Source organism: Littorina saxatilis, linkage group LG5 (genome assembly GCF_037325665.1).
Source record: "Littorina saxatilis isolate snail1 linkage group LG5, US_GU_Lsax_2.0, whole genome shotgun sequence".
NCBI classification, from domain to species: Eukaryota; Metazoa; Mollusca; class Gastropoda; order Littorinimorpha; family Littorinidae; genus Littorina; species Littorina saxatilis.
In genome coordinates, this window is record NC_090249.1 from 3,417,980 (window position 1) to 3,425,530 (window position 7,551).

General features: G+C 39.5%; 1 long non-coding RNA gene across 1 annotated transcript; it reads right to left on the reverse strand.

Moving 5' to 3' along the window:
- Positions 1–1,528: 1,528 nt before the first annotated feature.
- Positions 1,529–7,219, reverse strand: LOC138966086 (uncharacterized). The gene is made up of 3 exons (XR_011455596.1): positions 7,109–7,219; positions 5,525–5,645; positions 1,529–4,683 (listed from the first exon to the last, which is right to left on the reverse strand). It is a non-coding gene; the product is annotated as an uncharacterized lncRNA (long non-coding RNA).
- Positions 7,220–7,551: the final 332 nt, after the last annotated feature.

A 7,551-nucleotide genomic window follows, 5' to 3' on the forward strand; every position in this document is an offset into this window, starting at 1 on the left:
CTGCTATTGTTATGTGAAGACATTTTCTAAATCTCTCTTCGCAGTCAAAAATGAGATCACAAAGAAAATAGGGCGCTTTTTTTGGACCACCCTGTATATACTTTTACATATCGTCTCGAGTGGCCGCTTCCGATATTAATTCATCACATTTGCCACAAAAAACATCAATGGTGTTGAGTTTTGGTCTGTGTCCAAGTGGAGGGATTGTCTAATCGCGTGTAAAAGCCTTGCCGGCCTGATCTGGTCAGCCCCACACCGCCGCACCCCCCTGACCCAATCCCTACACCCCCCAACACACACACACACACACACACACACACATATATATATATATATATATATATATATATATATATATATATAAGTATAAATCCGCCTTTAGGACGACCATTGTAAAAAGGGGTTTTATAGCTACCGGTGCTATATCCGTTGTTTTTAAAGCAATATTAATAAAATTTTGTAATTACATTTGCTAATTGACCTACACCCGACTGTCATGAATTGAACGTGAAAATCTGTCAAGATTAAGATATAGGTGTTTTGCATGGTCGCCTTAATGAAAATAATGCAAGAGTGGGGGTTACGGCGACACGCCTTTTCGGGTAGCTTAGGGCAACCAATTTATAAGGTATATTAAGGCGACCAGTATTTGTATATTTTGTTGTTCACAAAGTTTTGTAAAGGGCCTAGAGCCATAGGTTATGCACTTAAAAATGTCCAGTTATTATTATTATTTTAACAATTTTAATTGTCTTCTTCTGCGTTCGTGGGCTGAAACTCCCACGTACACGCGTGTTTTTGCACGAGTGGAATTTTACGTGTATGACCGTTTTTACCCCGCCATTTAGGCAGCCATACGCCGCTTTCGGAGGAAGCATGCTGGGTATTTTCGTGTTTCTACAACCCACCGAACTCTGACATGGATTACAGGATCTTTTCCGTGCGCACTTGGTCTTGTGCTTGCGTGTACACACGAAGGGGGTTAAGTCACTAGCAGGTCTGCACATAAGTTGACCTGGGAGATCGGAAAAATCTCCACTCTTAACCCACCAGGCGGCAGCGACCGGGATTCGAACTCACGACCTCCCGATTAGGAGGCCGACGTCTTACCACCACGCCACTGCGCCCGTCATTTTAATTGTCATTTAGTTATGTGCTCAAACTCTGCAGTTCGCGCTTTCGAAATCGTTATTATTTAAGGTTCCTGATGCTTTGTGTTGAGTGTAATCATGGCTGTTTCATCACTAATTATTCTGTTGGCAGTTTTAATAAACAGTTCAAAACGTGCAATAGATTTTGTGTATGAGTTGTGACAGAAAAAATGATAGATGCTTTCATCAGTGTTGTTCCCAAGTCAGAAATAAAAGGTCACTGTTTGCAAAATTTAAACATATCAATAGGAATGCCTTGTTGTAATGTTAACAGGCAGATGTAAGCAAAGTACATCACAGAAGAAAAACATATAACAGGATGTACATATACACACATTAACACATACAATGCAAACTGCGATAAGTCAACGAATGTGTATTTGTTCAACAGCTCATTTATTTGTCAAAAACAAGAATAAAATTATACACATACACCTTCAGCAATGATGTTTTAATGTGCGCACTTGTTCTTAAATCGCTTCCCTACACTTACCATATTGTTCGAGTCCAAAACCTACTATACTTTGTTCAGTAAGGGAGATTTGACAAAAGGGATGTTGTACAGAGTTGCGAGTGGGACCTCTCTGTAGAGGGTAACAAAAACGGGAAAAAAAGACAACTTACAAGTATGTACAAGAATAAAGTTCTTGCAAAGAATACACTTGCAAAAGGTCTATTGTTTTCAGGTAATGGCAGAAATGCACTCAATGCTGGATTGATCTGGGGCCCTACTACACTCTAAATGAACATGATGGGAATTGCACACACTCACTTATTTGAAACAGTTTGAGAACGGCATTCAAATGTTCTGTTTTGAGAGTTAGCTGCTGTGATCATCTTTTGTGTGCTGAATGAACTGAAAAAGTAAGCTGTTATGGGCTCTCAGTGTGTTCTGCATGATCTGTCAATGTTCTAAATGCAGAACGCTTTCAATAGTCTTGCCGACGTTCTTTCCAGAACAGCACAGTGAAAGTCTGCTAAGATCACAATAAATGCTCTATAGTTTACAGTACACTAATTGAGGTCTTTTTAAATCTCTGCCATGAAACAATTTGAGAACACAAAAAAGTAATTTGACCACTTGCAAGTGTACGGTTCAGATTACCAATGATCTGTTTGAAAGAAAAAATATCGTGTGCAGAATTATGGCACACATATTTTGGTAGTCTTACATTTCACCTAATCATTAACAACATAGAGATCCATATTTAGTATGTTTAAGTTATCTTTTATGTTGAAATCATTGTAAATGTTAGGGCAGAAATGATGTCATAAACACACAAGCTACACCAAGATACCTCAAATTGAAGAAGATTAATGAAGCACAGAAACAACAAATTTTAGTTAAAATTTCAATCAAATGTACACTATCAAGAAAACAATCGTAATTGAGTAGAATCAGAACCAGTGGCCTTTTGGAGAGAGTTACTAAGCCCTCTTCCAAGCATAACATTTTTGGCAAAATAAAGTCAAGACAGAAGAAAATAAATGGCATGCATTTACAATGCAACAGGATTTATTGGGGAACTAATTTACCCCAGAGAAGTGAAACAAATACAGATTAAAACAGAGAACAGTTCTTTGAAATTATTTTGATGTACATGATTGCATAGATTAACTGTGTTGTTTGCAATGTTGATCAATGCCACACACAAATTGACCACTTACAGAATTCATGTACATACATATCACAAACTGGGAAGGAGCGTGATTGACAGTTTGAACTGTGCATGGTATTACAAATTACAATGCTATATTTACTCTGTCATTAGAACTCAGTATTAGAAGCAAAACATAAAACAAATGTCATCGATTTCAAGACACGACTGACAACTTTTAAAGCAAAATGATATAAAATGATTTGAAATTTTCAATGAGAAATAAATGATGACATTATTGTAACCTATTAAAAAAGCTTAATTGTTTTCTATTTATCCTCCAGAATTAGCTTCCCATCAATTGAACATGAATAACAACAACAGGCACTTGTATTGTGGAGAGGAAGTCTTATTATAATACCTTACAACCACTCATCTCAAAAGGTTATGAGTGCAGTCACTGGAGGGTAGTCACATGCTTTGTGCGCCCTTCAATTACTGCATGCACTCAAAATATTACATTTCGTTTTCACCAGTATCGCTATAACATTAACAGCGATCGTTCAGCGATTACTAACTCACAGTACAAAAGAGGGTTTGAATGGGAGATAATGGGCAATGCAGAACTCTTGAATAGATTAGTGACGATCCAAGTGATCAGGCTTGTGTCAGACTGCTTTGATTAGTCTGAGATAGAACACCTGATTGCATTTTCTGCTCAGCTCTGTTCCGGTCATTGCAGAGGTATCTGGCGTCCAAATATTTAGAGTGTACGAGGCACACTTTTGTCGGTCAACATAAAATGTTTAGTGCGTGAACTTTTTACTCTATGAAATAAGCCAAACACGCATACATTTGTAGTGGATTTGACCAAATTTGTTCATAGTACCGGACCTTGCATAATAACACAAACCAGGCCTCGGTCGAGTCTCAAGTGAAATTCTCCTTTATCCGATACTGACAACGATTTTCAAAACACATACTTGATATTCTTTAGTTTAGCTGCCGAGATTGAACCAGTACACATCTGTCATGGGTGATTTTACATACACACATACTCTTTAGTTTAGCTGCCGAGATTGAACCAGTACCACCCAATGATTGCTTTCTGCTTCTTGCCATTCACACAGTGTCAGTCTGGCTGGTTCACCATCCATTCTTGCGTTAAAAAGGGTAAATCCAAAAACAAAGAAACTGCCAGCGTTTTACCACGAAGGGCCATATCAGGGCGGTGCTGCTTTGACATATAACATGCGCCACACGCAAGACAGAAGTCGCAGAACAGGCTTCATGTCTCACCCAGTCACATTATTCTGATTATTCTGACACCGGACCAACCAGTCGTAGCACTAACCCCATAATGCCAGACGACAGGCGGAGCAGCCACTAGATTGCCAATTTTAAAGTCTTAGGTATGACCCGGCCGGGGTTCGAACCCACGACCTCCCGATCACGGGGCGGACGCCTTACCACTAGGCCAACCGTACCGGTCAGAGCTCAGTGACAAGAAGAAAAAAGAGTTGGTGAAATCAAAGGTGTTCAATGAGCAAAAACATACAGAAGGAAGGCTGTTCTCTTAAAACGTTTTATGTTAATGTAAATCCAATAACAAACGTTCCAACAACCTACCTTTCTTGTTTTTTGATTTTAAAAAGGGTAAGCCTGCCCACAATCAAGTTGCGCATTAGAACAAGCAGGCAGCTTCATGGCTGCAGCAACCCTTACTTCATTAGAATGTTTTCTTTGTAAGTGTCTGATGAGCACACTTTGAAATTGGCCACAATATAGGCAAGGTCGTTTCGGTTTCTTGGAAGAAATGTTTGGCAGTCCGTCTGAGGCAGGTGGCAGTCCATTTGAGGCAGGTGGCAGCTCATCTGAGGCAGGTGGCAGTCCGTTTGAGGCAGGTGGCAGTACATCGTGTTTGTCTGGTATTTCTGAAAAAAACAAAATATGCAAAAAATCCTATTACAAAGTTTTCAAAGATCAAAGCAGCTCTACCCAAGAAAAAAATGAAAACTGAACAACGCTTCTTGAAGAATAACCATGTGATCATATTAGGCATAACCAAAACCAATATCAACGATTATGAAAAGTGATCGCTTCCTGGAAATAAAAGCCCAGGTTCAGATCTTTATGTTCACAACAAAAAGGAGCATGGTAAAAATTTCAAAATGGGGGAATGTTGCAGCAGCTTAACTGAACATTTAGTAACTTTTGCCTGGTCTTTGCAAGACTGGTGAATAACGTGTTTCACAAATATACAATTTCCCTGGAAACCATGGACTCCCAGCATTTTCCTTAGAAACAAATGAAGCTGCATAAGGCAGAGATGCGTGTGTGTGTGTGTGTGTGTGTATGTGTGTGTGTATGTGTGTGTGTGTGTGTGTGTGTGTGTGTGTGTGTGTGTGTGCATGCATGTGTCAGACATGAGGTGAGGAAGCTTTTGAGACCATGTTGCCAGTTTTGGTGAATGCTATTTTTAATTGCTGTCCAGTGTTGTTTTCAAAATTGATGTTTTTTACATTTAGTCAAATTTTGACTTAATGTTTTAACAAAGATGGGAAAATGTAGAGCATGTACAATTCTGTCCACACGAAACTGTTTTCTTGATAGTACACTAGTTGATTGCAACTGCATATGCAAATGTCCTGAACTATAGTCTATAGACAAGTCTTGCTTCTGGCTCAGGAAAGCTGAATTTTAGGTAAATTGGCAAATCATGAAAGGTTGCAGTCATAGAGTCACTACTTCTCAGTTTCTTTCACGGACTTTTACCTTGGCATGTTTTCTTCCTTTTTGCAGGTGGTGACAGCATTGAGTAGTAGTACATGTAGCTTGAAAAAGGTGTGCCATCAGAATCAGAATCACTCTCCGGATCGTAACTGTAGTCTTCATCCTAAAACAAAATATTCACAGTTAAGTTATAGTGATGTCTCTGGCAAGGCGGAACATGCCATCATGTGAAACTCTTTTTTTTTATTTTTTATCTAAACATCACAAATGAAAGCTCAAAACGTATTTGTCAGTAGATCTGGAAATCTGGTCATAGGTCCTTTTGAGTAAAACTAAAAGTACTTGGAGGAAGGAGAAAAAATTATCACATTCACACTATTTGACTTGTAATGCGTGTGTGTTAAAGCCCCAGTCCGTCCCAAATGGTTTACAGAACGATTCAAATCTTTTCATGAAAAAGCAGTTCTAACCTTATCGAACACACTTGCAATAGCATTTAGTGAATAGCATTAAATGACACAGTTTTTTTGTTTAGCTCGAGTAAACCACACACCTGTTTTCGTGGTTAATCTAACCCCTGAGCCATCGTGAACCCATGTGATCTACTTTCCCTTTTTTTCTCACAATTTAGTAGTCAGTCCTTGATTTCAATGCGACTCGCTGTATCTGCCATGGCTCGTTATCTAAAACGCAACAAATGGCTGCGAGTCACACGAAGTGAATGGTGTCGGCTGACCGTTCAAAGAAACTGGCGACATGCTGAACATTCGTCTGCTACGAGAAACACGTTTTGCAGGACACGCTTCAGGGCTAGTTTTTAAACTTTAAAATCTTCGAGTTTTACTGATTTTGTCTTAATGAAAAAAGAATTATTTAAGAATATTTGTGTAACAAGCTGTCAATTTATTAGTATAAGTTAGGTCTAGCGCCAAAACGAGCCATCCCATTGTCTGATCAGACAATCCGGCTGGCCACGCAAAAATAAATTCGTTCATAAGTGCTCGCTCTTTTCGGAGGGCACCTACGATGTTCTCAAGTGGTGAGTGTTGAAATGCAAGGGTGTTTGTACTGTGTGTAAAAGCCTGACAGTGTCTGTGATGGTTTACGGGAAGCTGCGTGTGCCTTTAAATTCAACAGGGGACCTAGGTTGATCAAATGTCGTCCTAAAGCTCTAATCATGCAATACTTTTCTTATTTTCAGTCGCCCTAAGGTTTGGTGCTTCTATTTAAATCTCAAATTGCTTAACTTTGTCATAGAGTGAGACTGCAAGTCGCCCACTCGGCCACTATGGTCCCATTAATAGTCGTGTTCAATGTGCTTTTGACACAGATCATCATAATGGTCCCGACTCTCCTCAATTATGCGCTTATCTTGTGTCTTTTCTGGATTACACAGATACTGAAGTAAAATGCAAAAAATCCTTAAATGTGACCCTCCACCACGAAATGAGTCACATGTCACCTCGCGCGGTTCTGCACTAGGCTTAATATAAGTCCAGGGAGTGTCTGGTAACAGTTTGTGGGTCACCTTAATCACAGGCTTATAAAGTTAAAAAGTCATCCGGAGAGTCAAATTCAGGAAGTAGGTAACCCGTGAGTTAGTTCAAATCGCGAGGCTTTTCGTACCTGTCATCTCCAGATGAGGCTGGTTTTATCGGTACATCTCCAAATGAGGCTGGTGGTAGCGGTACATCTCCAGATGAGGCTGGTGGTAGCGGTACATCTCCAGATGAGGCTTTGGTAGCGGTACATCTCCAGATGAGGCTGATGAGAAATAAATCAGGTCATCTTTTTACTGACACAAACTTTGAAAGGAATTCCTGTTCACGAACCGCCTTTTTTCTTTGTTGTTGTTTTTACATGATGAAATTGAGCTTTCCACGCTTTGAACAGATCAATACAACTGATCTCGTTTCGTCACTTCATACGAGACTCGCCACGTCATGTCACAAAAGTAGAAACTCAAGAAGTTTAAGAATTGTAAGGCGGCCTTCTGTCATTTTCAAGGGTACCAATTTGAAGCCAATATTTATTAACCAACATGAACCGTAGCCTACCGTACAGTCTAA